Here is an 18,231-nt window from a genome sequence, read left to right as displayed (position 1 = left end):
GGAGACTTTTTAAGCTGTTAATGTGTTTCTTTGCTGGCATCTAGACATCTGGGTTTTAGAATATTATAGTATGAGGTGCTAATATCTTGTCTTGTTTTTGTTGGGTGAGTGTTTTTTTTTCCTTGTTTTCTTTCACTATCTCTGGTTGTTAGAAGTGTATTGTGGCCAAAATTCTTCTAGTATCCTGATAAGTGTGGCTACTAGAGATTCCAGGTATAATGCGTTTCTAGGTAGTGGAAGCTGACACTTAGGAATGGAGATAGGCTGCCATGGGGTTGAGGGTATTCTGCCAACATCTGCTTAGTCCACTGGGACTGATGTCAGAGAGTAAGTAGAGGTTGTGGTAAGTAGCAACAGAGTGGGGCATGAGACTGGGGCACTGGATTTGGAGAATGGAGGGAGATGTGAAGACCTGCAGCTAACCTACCTGCATCCCTGGCGAGAGTGCATGCTATTTTCTTAATTATATACCTTCTGGTTTTCTTGTTAATAGTTTATAAGTCTAAAAATGAAAGTCATGTCAAACTTCACAGTCATTTTTGAAAGATTTCACTGTCATTTTTTGTGGTTAAATGTATATCTCTCTGTGTGTATGTTTTTGCATGTGAATAAAGTATCTACAAGGCCCAGAAAAGGGCATAAGATCCCCCAGAACTGAAATTCCTTTTACAATATAGTGTTAGGCATTCTATTTTATATTTTTCTATACAACTTTTAAAAGTATTAATCAATTTACTTAGGAAAAGTGGCTTAAACCATCCATACTTATTAGCAGAGATTCAAGTTGGACAAAGCCAACATATCAAGGATATGGGCAGGGACAACTAATACTCAGGGTCACCTGAGGACCATATGGAAACCCACTACTGAAGAAACTTCTTAAAATACATACTTATCTGAAAGAAATATAAATGGCCTCATCAAGCATTGGCCAATTATATATCTTTTGCTATCAAGTGAAACTTCCAGTGCCTGGGACATTTTATATCTAATTAACTTGTTGGCCAAAGGGACACTATAGAAACCCACAAATAACTAAAGTTATTGATAAGGCTACCAGTTGCTTTAAAAATATTGATTGTTATGGACCTATTGCTAAAAACAGCACTTTCGTGTCTCATTGAACACAAAGAAGTCAAGCTAATGCCTACCTAGAGCCTTTATCCCAAATGACTAGTGTTCATGGTTCTTGGAGTACTTTACTGCCAGAGGAGAAAGGCAACCACTAACCTGACCCTAAGCTGTGATCTACAGTGTCCACCTACATGTACAAATGCTATGGTAATAACCAACCTCTATCCAATTGGATTTAACATCTATGCAATGAGATAGAACCCATGCCTAACACTGCTAATATAGCCAAGGTCCTGATACTAGATAGGCCAAGGACCAAAGGGAAAATGAAATACTACTGTCCTACTAAAGGAATGTGGCAACCATATTACTCCTAACAAGAGCAGCTTCTTTCTGCAGTAGATGAGAACTACCAGAGATGCCCCTGGTCAATGTGTGGAGAATAAGAGACTTTGGGACCCTCAATCCAAAATGAAATGTCTTCATCAGATACCTCCCTTCAGGGCTATTAAGAAGAGTAAATAAGAAGATTCTAAGGGCTAGAGTTGATTGATGTATGACATCAAAAAAATCTAGTGTCTTCCAGGCACAATAGGATGGATACACATGTAAACTTTTAGAGACTGTAGCAGCATGCACAGTGCCTGCCTTCATTCAAGCCAGATGCTGTTCCAGAGTGAAAAGGGTATGAGGTAACAAACTCCCATTCCTTCATCAAGAAGTTGTCATGAATTAAGTTTACTACACAGAGGAAAAAAAACCTGTTTTCTGCAATGAAATCTCACTATGTATAAAAACCATACTTAATGTCCATGACCAGCAGTAGATGACCAAAACAAAATGAACTCTGTAGTGGTTTTTGGTTTTGGATTTTGTAGAATCTTTGTGTAGACACTTTTTAATCTCACTGGTCTTTTACTTTAATTTCACTGGTGTATATTATGGTTTAAGATTTTGTGGTTTTATATGTCTGTGTGTATGTGTGTGTTTGTGTATGTGTGTGTTTCTTGTGGGGTGTTGTTATTTCTTTTTCTGGTTTGTTTGCATTTTTATTTTCCTGTTTGTTCTCTATAGAGAGAAAAAGAAGGTGTGGATCTGGGTGCATTGGGAGGTGGGGAGGCTCTGGGAAAAGATGGGGGAAGGGAAAATCTTGATTAGAAAATATTGTTATCAATTTTTCAATTTCAAAAGTATTGTTTAGGCTTATGGAGAATAGTTTTATTGTTTTAAATGAAAAAAACATTGTGTTTGTATTCTCTCACCAGAAACAAGCAATCAGCCATAGAACCTGGTAATAAACATAGGATATAGAAGGATTCACTTTGGCTCATGGCTCCAGAGAGTTTAGTCCATGGCCATCTATCTATCCCTGTTGCTTTGGGTCTGTGATAACACAGTGGGTCATGGTGAGTAAGTGTGGTGAAAGAGGGCTGTTTCCTTTATTGCAGATTGTAAAAATTGGGGGTAGTAGCCAGGATCCGAATCTGTGCTTTAAGGCTTTTTGTGGTGGTTTGAATGTTTACAACCTTCTAGGCTAATATTTGAATATTTGTTTCCTGCTTGATGGACTATTTAGAAAGGATCAGGGTATGTGGCCTTGTTGGAAGAGGGGTGTCGCTTGGAGTGGGCTTCAAGGTTTCAACAGTCAACACTAGGCCCAGTCTTTTGTTCTCCCAACCTCACTCTGAGCAACTTGTGGATGATGTGAGCTCTCAGCTGCTGCTCTAACACTATGCATGCCTGCTGCCATGCTTCCCACCGTAATGGCCATGGGCTAACTCTCAGAAACTGTAAGCAAGCCCCCAATTAAATACCATCCTTTATAAGGTTCCTTGGTCATTGTGTTTCTTCACAACAACAACAACAACAACAACAACAATAACAACAACAACAACAGTAACTAAGATAGCATGTCTCCAACCATGTTACTTATTAGGCCTCACCACCTCTTACAGATTTCATTACAATCCTGTCACTCTAGTAACAACACTGGCTGTACAGGAAGTCTGTAATGCATGGGCCTGTGAGGGATACTTATCTAACCATAGCAACAGTGTAGTTAACTGCCATTAGAAAATATAGGAAATGTTTTCTGACCTCATATGGAATCTAAACTACCACAGATGGTGGAAGGCTAAGAGGGTTCTCGGATATAGCTTTTGCTTTTTATAACCATTGTGAGAGTTGAAACACACTGTCTCATCAGGGAAATGACAGAATTAACATGTTTGAAATTAATCCATCAGTACTAATAGGGAACTATTGCCATCTAAGACATGCATCTACGTGAAAAGCACATCGTGCTCTGCTCTGTTGTAAGCTATTATGCACAGCTCCCTGGAGGGCTGACAAAAATGAGGAATAATCAGAAAATGACAAGAAATGTACCTCATTGCATCAGCTCCAGGAGGGAAGCAGCCTGGGCAAGAAATGGGCTCATTAAAGATAGAAGTTTCCAGTGTATTCAATACAAATGTTTTGTGAACAAAAATCTGGTCAGTACTTTACTAATGAGTCATTTGCTATGCAACTGGTGTCAACAGGTTTACAATGTTTTCCCCCCTTGGAGCACATTAATTTATTAATTTTATTATGGTTCGAGATGGGCTGGAAATGTTAAATCTTACACTAATGCATGGTGGTGGAGTCTTCTATTTTTCTTCAATTGTCCACTAAGTAATGTCAGGGCTCAAGAGGGCCACCCAACTTTGTTCTCTAAGTACCACTATGTACAGAAGAAAGAGGGTATGTTGCCTTGAATTTGACCATTAGACAGCACTTTGCTTGACTCCACATTTTTTACATTTGGCTTATATTTGTTAGTTTATTGGAAGAAAAGAGATATCACAATCTGTCTTTTACTTGACACCTTAAAGAAATCTTGGCATACCCAGTAGGCAAGTAAGGCAGACTTTTAAAGGACCTTTGACATCAATGTTTGAGGGCTACTGAAATGAGACTCAAGAGACAAGGTGATTTGGAGATATCTGTAGCTCAGTGCTGTAGGCTACATCTACCATAGGGATACTCCCCAATAATTCCCATAAATAATGCAGAGGTAGAGGTTCATATAGAACTTTATTGAAGTGCAGGAAGACAGGGTAGGAGGAGATAGCTAGGATTTCAAAAACATCGAAAGTTCTCTTGGGCTTTTTGGTTCAATGGAATTAGGCAATCCTGTGTTTAGATGAAACATTCCCTAGGGCATAGTTTTAGCAGACAAATTAAACTACCTGAGGCTGAGAGACAGAACTACTGTGAGCTAATCATTGTTCTGTAGAGAAATCAAATCAGTGCATGTGTGTGTGTGTGTGTGTGTGTGTGTGTGTGTGTGTAGAGGGATTTATTTAGATAATTCTGGTAACTAAATCCTGTGACTTCTTAACTGCAGGTCCCAATACAGGCAATGTTACAATCTGAGTCCATGTATAAAGGCTTAAGAACTAGGTGCACTAGAGATGGAAGTCCTGGTCCAAGTGAAATAAACAATGTAGTACCAGGTTGAGTCCTTCCTTTCTCTACCCTTCCCTGTCATCAAACACTCAAAAGTCTAAATGACCCACATGGTGGAAGGCAAGTACTGACTCTGCAGATTGAAATGTCTATGTGAATTGGAAACACTACAAACCAACCAACCATCCAACCAAACAACAACAACAACAGACCTTAATCCTGTACCTCTTGGTGCAATAAAGATGACACTTGTACCTAGAAACCACATTCCAAAGCATGGATCTTTATTTTCCTTCACCTGTTTTGGGGACATTTAGGGACAAATGGCACCTTTATTTTCAGGAGGTTCTACTTCTCCCCAAGTCTGCCGATTGCTGATCTTTGCTCCTGTGACCAAGCAGCCAGCTCAGCCAGGTACACAGGGAACTCCAGAGTAAAAGATCGCTCAGAACAGTCTGCCTGGGCTCCACCTGCACCTAGGAGCTGGGCAGCCCCACAGCTGTCTGGGCACATATCCTACAAGGGAACATCTGACTTGCAGGGAGCCCCGAGGTTAGAGGGAGTCCTGCTTTCAGACATAAGGTCCCCACCATCTTTTCACCTGTGACAGTGGGGAGGGGCAGACTAGTAAGCAGGGATCACCAGTGTAGAGGATCGCTTGGGACACACCCCTGCCAGGACTCTGCCTGCATCCAGGAGCTCAGCAACACCACAGCAATCTGTGCCAGGGGAAAGCAGGTCACCCAGGGTTGCTGAGATAGGCTTGCAGGCAAACAGGAAGGGTAAGCACCAGCCAGTGACAGCAGGACCAACTAACATCAGAGAAAACCAGATGGCAAAAGGCAAACATAGGAATGTTGCTAACAGAAATCAAATCGATATGGCACCACCTGAACCCAATTCTCCCACAAGAGCATCTCCTGGATACCCCAACAAACCAGGAAAGCAAGACTTGGATTTGAAATCACAGGCCATGATGCTGATGGAGGGCTTCATGGAGGGCTTCAAGAAGGACATAAATAACTCCCTTAAAGAAATACGGGAGAACACACTTAAACAGGGAGAAGCCCTTGAAGAACTAAGGGAAAACACAACAAAACAGGTGAAGGAAATGAACAAAGCCATCCAGGATCTAAAGATGGAGGTAGAAACAATAATGAAATCACAAAGGGAAACAACTCGAGACATAGAAAATCTAGGAAAGAAGTTAGGTGTTATGAATCCAAGCATCAACAACAGAATACAAGAGACAGAAGAGAGAATCTCAGATGCAGAAGATACCATAGAAAGCACTGATACAACAGTTAAAGAAAATGAAAGATGCAATGGATTTCCTAACTCAAAACATCTAGGAAATCCAGGACACAATGACAAGAACAAACCTAACAGACCTTCTATAGGTATAGAAGAGTGAATATTTCCAACTTAAAGGGCCAGTAAATGTCTTCAACAAAATTAAAGAAGAAAACTTCCCTAACCTAAAGAAAGAGATGCCCATCAACATACAAGAAGCCTACAGAACTCCAAATAAATTTGACCAGAAAAGGAATCCTTCCTGTCACATAGTAATTAAAACACTAAATGATCTAAACAAAAAACGAATATTAAAAGCAGTAAGGGAAAAAGGTCAAGTAACATATAAAGGTAGACCTATCAGAATTACACTGGACTTCTAACCAGAGACTATGAAGGCCAGAAGAGCCTGGGCATATGTCATAAAGACTCTAAGGGACCACAGATGTCAACCCAGATTGCTATATCCAGCAAAACTCTCAATTACCATAGATGGAGAAAGCAAGGTATTTCATTACAAAAACAAATTTACACAGTATCTTTCCACAAATCCAGTCCTTCAAAGGATAATGAATGGAAAACCAACAAAATGAGGGAAACTGCACACAAGAAAAAGCAAGAAATTAATCTTTCAACAAACCCAAAAGAAGATAATCACGAAAAAATAAAAATTACATCAAAAATAGCAGGAAGCAACAATCATTATTCCTTAATATCTCTTACCATTAATGTACTCAATTCCCCAATAAAAAGACATAGACTAACAGACTGGATACGTAAACAAGACCCAACATTTTGCTGCATACAGGAAATACATCTCAGAGTCAAAGACAAACACTACCTCAGACTAAAAGGCTGGAAAACAGTTTTCCAAGCAAATGGTCCCAGGAAAAAAGCTGGAGTAGCCATTCTAATATGCAATACAATAGACTTTCAACCAAAAGTCATCAAAAAAGACACAGAAGGATACTATACTCATCAAAGGAAAAATCTACCAGGAAGAACTCTCATTTCTGAACATCTATGTTCCAAATACAAGGGCACCTGCATTCATAAAGTAAACTTTACTAAAGCTTAAAACACACATTGCACCCCACACAATAATTATGGGTGATTTCAACACCCCACTCTCATCAATGGACACATTGGGGAAACATAAACTAAAAACACTGAAACTAACAGAAGTTTTGGACCAAATGGATTTAATAGATATCTATAAAACATTTCATCCTAAATCAAAAGAGTATACCTTTTTCTCAACACGTCATGGAACCTTCTCCAATATTGACCATACATTTGGTCACAAAACAGACCTCAACAGATATAAAAAGATCAAACTAATTCCACGCCTCCTATCAGATCACTATGGAGTAAAGGTGGTCTTCAATAGCAACAAAAACAACATGCACATGGAAGCTGAACAATGCTCTACTCAATGATACCTTGGTCAAGGAAGAAATAATGATAGAAATTAAAACCTTTTTAGAATTTAATGAAAATGAAGGCACAACATATGCAAATTTATGGGACACAAGGAAAGCAGTGCTAAAAGGAAAACTCAAAGCTCTGAGTGCCTACAAAAAAGAAGCTGGAGAGAGCGTACACTGGCAGCTTAATAGCACACCTGAAAGCTTTAGAACAGAAAGAAGCTAATTCACTCAAGAGTAGTAGAAGACAGGAAATCATCACTCAGGGCTGAAATCAACCAAGTTGAAACATAAAGAGCTAAACAAAGAATCAACAAAATCAGGAGCTGGTTCTTTGAGAAAATCAACAAGATTGATAAACCTTTAGCCAGGCTAACCAGAGGGCACAGAGACAATATCTTAATCAACAAAATCAGAAATGAAAAGGGAGAAATAGCAACAGAAACTGAGGAAATTAAAAAATTGTCAGATCCTACTACAAAAGCCTATATTCAATACAACTGGAAAATCTGGATAAAATGGACAATTTCCTAGACAGAGACCAACTACCAAAGTTTAATCAGGATCACACAGACCATTTAAACAGTCCCATAACCCCTAAAGAGATAGAAGTGGTCATTGACAGTCTCCCAACCAAAAAAAAAAAAAAAAAAAAACAGGACCAGATGGTTTTAATGCAGAATTCTATCAGACCTTCAAAGAAGACCTAACACCAATACTCTTTAAACTATTCAACAAAATAAAAGCAGAAGGAACCCTACCCAATTCATGCTATGAAGTTACAATTTCACTGATACACAAACCACACAAAGATCCAACAAGGAAAGAGAACTTTATACCAATTTCCCTTATGAATATCCATGCAAAAATAATCAATAATATTCTTGCCAACCGAATTCAAGAACACATCAAAACTCATTCACCATGATCAAGTAGGCTTCATCCCAGGGATGCAGGGATGGTTCAATATATGAAAATCCATGAATGTAATCCACTACATAAACAAACTCAAAGGGAAAAAAAAACACATGGTCATTTCATTAGATACTGAAAAAGCATTTGATAAAATTCAGCATCCTTTCATGTTAAAGGACGTGGAAAGTACAGGAATTCTAGGCCCATTCCTAAACATAAGAAAAGCAAGATACAGGAAACCAGTAGCCAACATCAAACTAAATGGAGAGAAACTTGAAGCAATCCCACTAAAATCAGGGACCAATCAAGGCTATCCTCTCTTTCCAGATTTATTCAATATAGTACTTGAAGTTTTAGCTAGAACAATTAGACAACAAAAGGAGGTCAAAGGGATACAAATTGGAAAGGAAGAAATCAAATTATCACTATTTGCAGATGATATGATAGTATATTTAAGCGACCAAAAAAACTTTACCAGAGAACTCCTACAGCTGATAAACAACTTCAGCAAAGTGGCTGGATATAAAATCAACTCAAACAAATCAATAGCCTTCCGATACTCAAAGGATAAAGAGGCTGAGAAAGAATTTAGAAAAATGACACCATTCACAATAGCCACAAACAATATATAGTCTCTTGGTGTGACTCTAACAAAACAGGTGAAAGATCTGTATGACAGGAACATCAAGTCTTTAAAGAAAGAAATCCAAGAAGATCTCAGAAGATGGAAAAATCTTCCATGCTCTTGGATTGGCAGGATTAATATAGTAAAAATGGCCATCTTTCCAAAAGCAATATACAGATTCAATGCACTTCTCATCAAAATCCCAACTCAATTCTTTGAAGAGTTAAAGCAATTCTCAAATTCATCTGGAATAACAAAAAACCCAGGATAGCTTAAACTATTCTCAACAGTAAAAGAACTTCTGGGGGAATCAGTATCCCTAACCTCAAGCTGTACTACAGAGAAATAGTGTTAAAAACTTCATGGCATTGGTACAGATCAAGTGGAATAGTATTGAAGAACCAGAAATGAACCCACACACCTATGGTCACTTGATATTCAACAAAGCAGCTGAAACCATCCAGTGGAAAAAAAAATAGCCTTTTCAAGAAATGGTGCTGGTACAACTGGAGGTCAGCATGCAGAAGAATGCAAATGGATCCATTCTTATCTCCTTGTACTAAGCTCAAGTCCAAGTGGATCGCGAACCTCCACATAAAACCAGACACACTGAAACTAATAGAAAAGAAACTGGGAAAGACAATTGAGGACATGTGCACAGGGGAAAAGTTCCTGAAGAGAATACCAATAGCTTATGCTCTAAGATCAAGAATTGACAAATGGGACCTTATAAAATTACAAAGTTTCTATAAGGCAAAGGTCACTGTCAAAAGGACAAAATGCCTACCAACAAATTGGGAAAGGATCCTTACCAACTCTACATCTCACAGAGAGCTAATATCCAAGATATACAAAGAACTCAAGAAGATAGACTCCAGAGAGCCAAATAACCCTATTAAAAATGAAGTACAGAGCTAAACAAAGAATTTTCACCTGAGAAATAGTGAATGACCGAGAAACACCTAAGGAACAACCCTGAGATTTTACCTCACACCAGTTAGAATGGCTAAGATCAAAAACTCAGGAGAAATCAGGTGCTGGCAAGGATGTGGAGAAAGAGGAACACTCCTCCACTGCTGGTGGTGTTGCAAGCTGGTACAACCACTCTGGAAATCAGTCTGGTTGCTTCTTAGAAAACTAGACATAATACTACTGGAGGACTCAGTTATACCACTTCTGGGTATATACCCAGAGGATTCCCCAGCATGTAATAAGGATACATGCTCCACCATGTTCTTAGCAGCCCTATTTATAATGGGTAGAAGCTGGAAAGAACCCAGATGTCCCTCAACAGAGGAATGGAGACAGAAAATGTGGTATATTTACACTATGGAATACTACTCAGCTATTAAAAACAATAAATTCATGAAATTCTTAGGTAAATGGGTGGAACTGGGAATGTCATCCTGAGTGAGGTGATCTAATCACAAAAGAACACACATGGTATGCACTCACTGATAATCAGATATTATCCCAGAAGCTTGGAATACCTAGACAACAATTCACATATTAAATGATGCCCAAGAATAAGGAAGGACAGGCCCCTGGTCCTAGAAAGGCTGAATGCAACAGTGTAGGGGAATACCAGGACAGGGAAGCAGGAAGGGGTTGATTGGGGAACAGGGAGAAGGACGAGGGCTTATGGGACTTTCGGGGAGGGGAGTCCTGGAAAGGGGAAATCATTTGAAATGTAAATAAAAATATATCAAATAAAAAAAAAGACTGCTGAGTGCTCAGATAGTTGCACACATGTTGGTGGCTTATTAACATGTACAAAAATGAAACTAAGTCATTAAGGAAGACCTAGGCCTGTTAAGACTTGGTTCTTTCAGGAATGGGATACCACACACACACACACACACACACACACAGACAGACAGTGAGAATCAGTTGGAGGCAGAGCAAGAGAAATAGAGACAGAAAGACAGAAACAGAGAGGGGCACACACACTGAGGGGGTATGACCATGAAGATAACCCAAGTGTAAGCCACAGAAAAGCTCCAGATTTTGGACTTCTAAATGGTGAGGGAGGGGATTAATTCATGCTGTTTCACCCACACAGTTGTTAGTGCTTGCTGTAGTAACCCTATAAAACTAATAAACTCAGTAATTTTAGTAAAAATGAAACAGTATCTTCAAAGGTAAATCAAAAATTATTTAATCACAAACTCTCTGTGAGGTACTGGCTATTCAAAAGGTATCTCTAATATTGTGCATAAATGTAACAAGAAAAAATGAACCAAGTCACTCTAGGCAAGATTGCCGGCTCCTTAAGGGACAGTTAATTTAGATCGTGAAGGGAAGGTGTGAACAATAGTTAGAACTTCAACTCCAGCCTCCATAGGACAGAGTTCCCTTATCAACTCAGCCCTCAGAAGGCAAATGCAAGGGCAAACGTGGACCCACAGGCATTGCGGAACACAGTGGGCAGCAGAAGGCCCAGCACTAGTGATAACCACACAGGAGGCCCTTCTGAAAACACTTGAAAGTAATGAAGGACATAAAGGGTAGAGTATGCAAATGGAGCTGTCTGGCTCATTAATTTTGTGAAGTTGAGTGCCATTGGCATACAGAAATCCATTTATTTTCACAGTAAAGTCACCATATTCTTACCTCCAGACTGGAGCAAATATGCAATAGAAGAGGAGACAAAGAAATCTTTGCACCAATTCTCAAAGAAAGGAGAAACCGCAAGTTATATCAGAGAGGATTACCCTTTACAGTTCATGGCTCATTCTGTCACCTGAATGGAATTGTAATTGGATTCTTTGGTATTCAATCCACCCAGATTTTTTTTAAATAACATTTTATCCATCTTCCTTTAAGGTTCATTTTAAGGCTAGAGATGCCCTTCTGAATCAAGAATCTGAATATCCCACAAAAATGCACCTGTTTCATCAATACAAACTAGCATCTAGCAACTGCAATAGATTTAGCAAAAGTCTGCCTTCTATAAGAAAGCAGCCAACACAGTGATTTAATAAAAGAAAAGGCCAATTCAATACTTCTGAATAATAACTTTGATATTTCTGAAATTTTTTCTTTGATTAATAATTTCCTATTAGGACACATTAGCATTCCCTGCCCTGCCAAGATTTCAAATCATCTATAAAGTGTTATTTTATGCAATCTAATTCACATGTAAATCTCACTAGTGCCTTACTTTATGGCCATAAAGAAATCCTTTTCTTCTTGTTCTCATAGAAGCTGAGATGTAAGTGACGGCAACTATCTTGTTGCAAACCTCAACTAAACCATTTGATAGACGACAACTCAGACTGAGAAATTGGTAAAGACACACAGGTGATCAGTAGAAAGAGTCGAAATCCCACAGGACGGGACTCTGTAATTAAGGCTGAATGATTTGACCACAAGTCACACCCAACTTCCTACTGTCCCACATTTGGTTTACTCCACTTTAGATCCAATGAAATTCTTGCTGCTTGTCACTCCTCAGGACTTCCTGTCTGTGGCTAGCGAATCTTGTTCCTCTAGCCAGGATACTACTCCATAATTCTCTGTAGTGAAGGTGACCTTCCCCAGGTAAGACTCCCACTGGCACCTCCTCCAAAACAGCCATTTTCTCCAGCTTTTCACCTTCCCGTATTGCACCAATTCCACCTATATCGAGCATGCAGGTTGACATTTCTCATTGAAGTCCTTGAGAATAAGCATGCTTCCAGTTGATGTGCAGTTTATAGATTTTTACAAATCATTACTTTTGCTGTTATGAAAAAACATGATGAAAGCTACATAGGAAGGTGTTATCAGCCTTTTGAAAAGACAAATGTTTGAGGCTGTGCTCTGTCAATGAAGGGAAACCACAGGGGCAGAGCATGAGGCAGCTGGTCCCTTTACATCTGTAGTCACAAAGAAAAGAATAAATTCTTGTACTCAGCTTACTTTGCCCTTTTTATTCAGCCTAGGACCCCAGTTCAGGGTTTGGTGCCACCCTACACTTAGGGAGAGTCTTCCAATCTCAATCAATTAATTTGAATAATTTTGAAAGCATGCCCAGAGAATTATCTTCTCTTTGATTCTACATTCTGTCAAGTAGACAGTCAATATAAACCAACATGGATGGCATCAGGCATTTACTAAATACACAAATGTCATTGGCATTCTTACCCAGGGACATGATCTATAATGAAAGTCATGGTTATTAATTAACTTCATATAAAAATATTTAATTTCATGACAGTTCAAACTAATTTTGTCACCAAATAAGTTATATAAAAACATCTTTGATTTTTGATTTTTAAGAACTTGTTAGATTTTAGAATTTAGGATATGGGATTTAGAGACTGTACACAAAGAGGGAAAGAAATGAGAGAGAGAGGGAGACTTCTAGTACATTTTTATTTGAATACTGTGGGTCAACCTATAAATTTCAAGCATTAGTAAAGAGGCATAGTATGCAAATAATAAATATTTTATAATTTCTACTATGAACTATAAACTTACTGTCCTCTTAATGATTCATTTGGCAGGAATCTAGACATGCAAGAATCTTTTGAATGAATATGAAGCTTCCTCATATAAGTGGACTGAATTGTCATAAGCCTAATTACAAAATATAAAATTTGGGCAAAGGCCTAAGATGAACTGGCAATGTGATGATCCTTTACATTCAATGGGTGATTGAGAGCATCAGTGAATGGTCTCTCTGTAAGATAGGCCAAATAACACTACGAGTGAAGGAATGCAGAAAAGAGATAGGTACCAATGTGACAGGAATGTCAGGACTCTCTGCCTGATACTAATTGAAATAGCTCTGTGCCCTGGAAATTTTAAGTTCTCCCTTCCACTGTGTCTATAATCAACAAACCCTAACTACCAAGATAAATAAAAAGACCTATGATGTTGTCATTTTTTTAAAAAAAGATAGTTGTCATATTACTTTAGAAAGAAATATTAGGAACTTTGTTCCTAGCAACAACCTGTATGGCAATGATTATGATGGTATATACAGTTAAAGAAACATATAGGTAGGTCATGGAGCAGAATAGGAAACCCAGGAAAATCACCACGTGCTTTTGGGGACATTGCAAATCAATGCAACAAAATGATAGCATTTTTAAAAGATGTAGCTAGGGCAATTTTACATTTGTTGACAGTTGTAAACTTTTATAGACTTTGAAATAACTGACTCCTAGTAGATCATGGAACCCAACACAAGGTTCTAAAACATTTAGAAACAAATGTAGGCTCCAGTGAGATGGTTCCATGGGAAAATCTACCTGTTCCTAACCTGACAACCCAGTTTATTCTGCAGGGCCCACATGGTGAAAACATAGAACAGCAATATGTTCTCCCATCTCTACATAAGTACCATGGCACTGGGGTGTCGTATACATGACAAACACAGAGAATACATGAATACAAAAATGAAAGTTTAAGAAGTTATAAAAGTAAAAACAAATATATAGAAAGTTTTTGAGACCACAACAAAGAGTTTATAGTTTTGTATCAAAAACACGATTGATCTAAGGAAAAGCTAATATAGTACATTGGGTTAAACAGAAAAACTTTTGAACTATGAAATATTCTATCAAAACGATGAAGGACCACGGGTTGCAGAGATATATGTGGTCAGCCTGCCTAGCCTACTTGATGATCTCCAGGCAACTGAGAGACTCTGATTCAAAGGGAAAGATAGTACCTGAGGAAGTGTCACTTGAAGTTGTCATCCACAGACATGAATTGCAAAGAAACACATCAAATTATGAGATCTGGCATCACTGGACACTTAGAAATGCTAAGGTTAGCATTCACTATTACACAGCTCTACAATGATCAAAATCAGCTGGTTGTGATACCACCAAATATTGATGGAGAATATGAAGAAATTAAGCCAATAATCATGATGTTTTAATTTCTATTAACAACTTAATTAGACCTGGAAACATTTAGAAGATTGGTGAAGCATGCCTATGGTTATGTCTTTAAGGGTATTTGTAGATAGGATCAACTGAGGACTAAAGAGCTTGGAGCTGATATCATCCATGGGCTAGGGCTCTGCACTGAATTACAAAGAGGTAATGGAGAAATCCATCTGAACACCGGCATTCATAACTGTGTTTCCTGACTCAGGATGCAATATGACCAGCTACCTCTTGTTTCTTTTTTCCTCTCCTACCATCACTAATCTATTCATATATCACTCACAGCAATAAAAAAATCAGTGTAGCTATCCTGAAAAAGATTGTTAGTAGAGTCCTGGACATACATTTTTATGTCAACTGGAAACAGAGTAGAGTTTTCTGAAAGAAGAGAACCTCAGTTGAGGAAATGACTCCATAAGAGCTGAGTGCAGGGCATTTTCTTAATTAGTAATTGAAGGGGAAGGGTGCAAACCACGTTGGGAGGTACTGTTCCTGGGCAGCTGGTCCTGGATTCTATAAGAATGCATGATGAGCAAGGCATGAGAAGCAAGCGGGAAAACATCACCCACCCCATGACCTCTGCATCAGCTCCTGCCGTAGAGTCCTGTCCTGTTTCTGTTCCTGTCATGACTCCTCTTACCTTAAACAGCAAGGTAGAAGTGTAAGCCTAATAAACCCTTTTCTCCCCAATTTGCTTTTGGTCATGGTGTTTTATCATAGGAATAGTAATCTTAACTAAGACAGGTAATGTTTTATAAAACCAATCGCAAACTTAGTACATAATCCAATAATTTTCTCTTGAAATATTTATGCTATAGAAATGAAAATTCATGTTTACATAAAACCTTTGTATATATAATATTATATGTTACTAGTAATACAAAATTGGAAACAACCTAGAAATAATTCATTGGATTATTTTAAAACATTCTTGCCATGGAACATTACTTAGAAATAACTCAGAGAAAGTAGTAGACATGTAGCCCATGTAAATGGATCTCGAGAAAATTATGCATTCTGGCTAGAACACAAGAGCCCAGTTATAATTGCACTTATTAATCTTTTCTGGGATTTTTTTATATAGTGAATTAGATTAGAATTAGGCTCTTATGATATGGGGAATGAACCTCTTCCCTGTGGTCGACAGTTTATAAAAGTAGTGAGCAGAACAGAGGACCTTGGGTTAGCCTTCAGCACAGAACCTGACTCATGTCTACAGCCCTGGATGAGACATAACATTCTGAACTACTCTAAAGGTCAGCAATGGATAACTATCCTAAACTGTCTGCATGAGTCCAAACCTTATGAGATTAGTGTGCAGCAGCAGGAGGCTGTCAGATCATACAGACACATCACAGCTCCTTCTGTGGAGTCAAAAACAGGCCTGCTAATACCTGGACAATGCAAAGTCCCTCAGGGAAACATCATTTGTCCTAGAAGTTTCATAAGGTAGCACAAAGCTTACCTAGAATGGAGATCAATGTGTGCTCTCTGGCCATTATTTGCTCTCACTCTTTCAGAATGTGCTTTCCTCTCTCTAGCCTTCAATAAACCCTGTCTTTCCACAACACTGCGGTGCATCTAGTTCTAAGTCTTTCACAGTTACATCGGAAGGAACAGGCAGACAGAAGAAATCTTGAGATCCTGGTGAGGAGATGTTTGTTGAGAAGGAAACTGTAATAATAGTTACCAGGGACTGAGGAACAAAGAAGGTAACAAACAGATGGGGAAAGGGGACACAGTGGGGTTTTTGTGGTGAGAAACTATTGCAGGTCTTGAATATGGTAGTCACTAAAGAAATGCACACCTATGACAAAATATACTATAATTAGGCACATGGGCATACTCACATGAGTGTATAAAATTGATGACCTCTGGGTTAGGTTGCTGGCTTATTTTCATTCTTTCATGCTATTCTTTTATATACAGTAGCCATATATTAAATGATATCATTGAAGTAAAGCAAAGTATTCCTAGATGTATCACCTTATTTTAAAGCTTCACGTGATATTATAATTAACTCAATACAACACTTAATTAAAATAATATATGCACTTTTTCTTTTGCTTTTAGGGTGAACTAAGAACTTATTCACCACAATTTCATGCAGTATTTGTTCTTTTAGCTGCCTGGATATTTTTTCTACCACTCTGATAAATGACTTGTATGCAAGAATAAGAGACCAAATGGAATTCATTAAAATTATAAACATGAATCAACTTGAAATGGAAACATTTACTCTGTGGCTGGAAGGTTTATATTTCTATTTCAACCAGCAATTGGCTCTGAAATGTGACTTCTGTAACCAGGTAAAACTCAAAATTTCCAGAAAGTTGGCACAATACAACACAATATCACAAAAACAGACTTTGGTTGCAAGAACTTCAGAAATGTCCAGTTAGCGTTGGTTCTTATGTTTCTTTAAGACTTATAAGCACAATAAGTGCAAAGGCAACTAGCAATTAAGTTCATGTTTAGAAATGAGACCAAGCTTAAGTAAGCTTAAGCATGCTTGTCAGAGATAAACATGATTTTATAACAGAATTTTGGGGTCATAGAGATGGCTCATCAGTTAGGAGTTATTACCTCTGGCAGAAGGCCTGGGCTGAATTTCCAGTATCCACACTGCAGCTCATGACTCCCTCCAACTCAGTTCCAGGTGCTCCAATGCCCTCTTCTGGCCTCTGTGGGCACCAGGCACATAAATAGTACACATCCATATTTTCCCTCAAACATTCATACAAATAAAGATACAGGGTTTTTTTTTTATTTTTATTTTATACGAGAATGAAATTAGTATAAGATCATTTATTTTTAAGAACATTGTAGGTGCACAGCAGAATTGAGTGACGGAATAGAGCAGTCCCATATGTTGTATGCCCCTCCATGCCAAGCCTCACCACTACCAATATCTCTACCAGAAGAGTACGCAGGCTGCAGTTATTGGATAAAGGTTATATATCGCTCTCATTTTGAGTTCATAGTTAATTTGTAGGTTCATTCTTAAAGTTGCACATTTTGTGGGCTCAGAAGAGAATTATGCAGTGACATTCACCACTAGCAGCAAGAAAATTGCTCAAGGATTTGATGGAGCAACCTGAGAAATTGACCTCAGCACCTCACAGGAGTCTATTCAGGCGTAGCTGGGATTCTTAACAACACTGAAAAACAATTTCAAAACACACTAGAATAAAGCAAAGACGTTTACTGGTGAAAAAACAAAGCCACAAATGCACTGGAGAAGAGGCAACTGTAAGTATGAGAAGAAAACTTAGTTAAAATCTGCAGCAGGAGCCATGGAATTTTTAGAGTTATATTTCTTAAAAAAGGAAATCCTCAGTGTTGAGAGAAGAGAAACTAAATGCGTACCACTCTACTAATTTCCTATTAAAAGAATTTCCTTATACAAGAATGAAATTGCAAGGTGGTTTGTGGGGCTGGTAGGCAATCGGATATGAGAAACAGAAATGTGAGGAAGGCAAAAACATGATGCAAAAGAAATGTTTCAATGTAAGCACTGTGTGGGGCCAGCATGGGTGTGCACATGCTACAGCGTGTG

The sequence above is a fragment of the Apodemus sylvaticus genome, chromosome 4 (assembly GCF_947179515.1).
Source record: "Apodemus sylvaticus chromosome 4, mApoSyl1.1, whole genome shotgun sequence".
Taxonomy (NCBI): Eukaryota; Metazoa; Chordata; class Mammalia; order Rodentia; family Muridae; genus Apodemus; species Apodemus sylvaticus.
Note: the sequence above shows the minus strand (reverse complement) of the source record.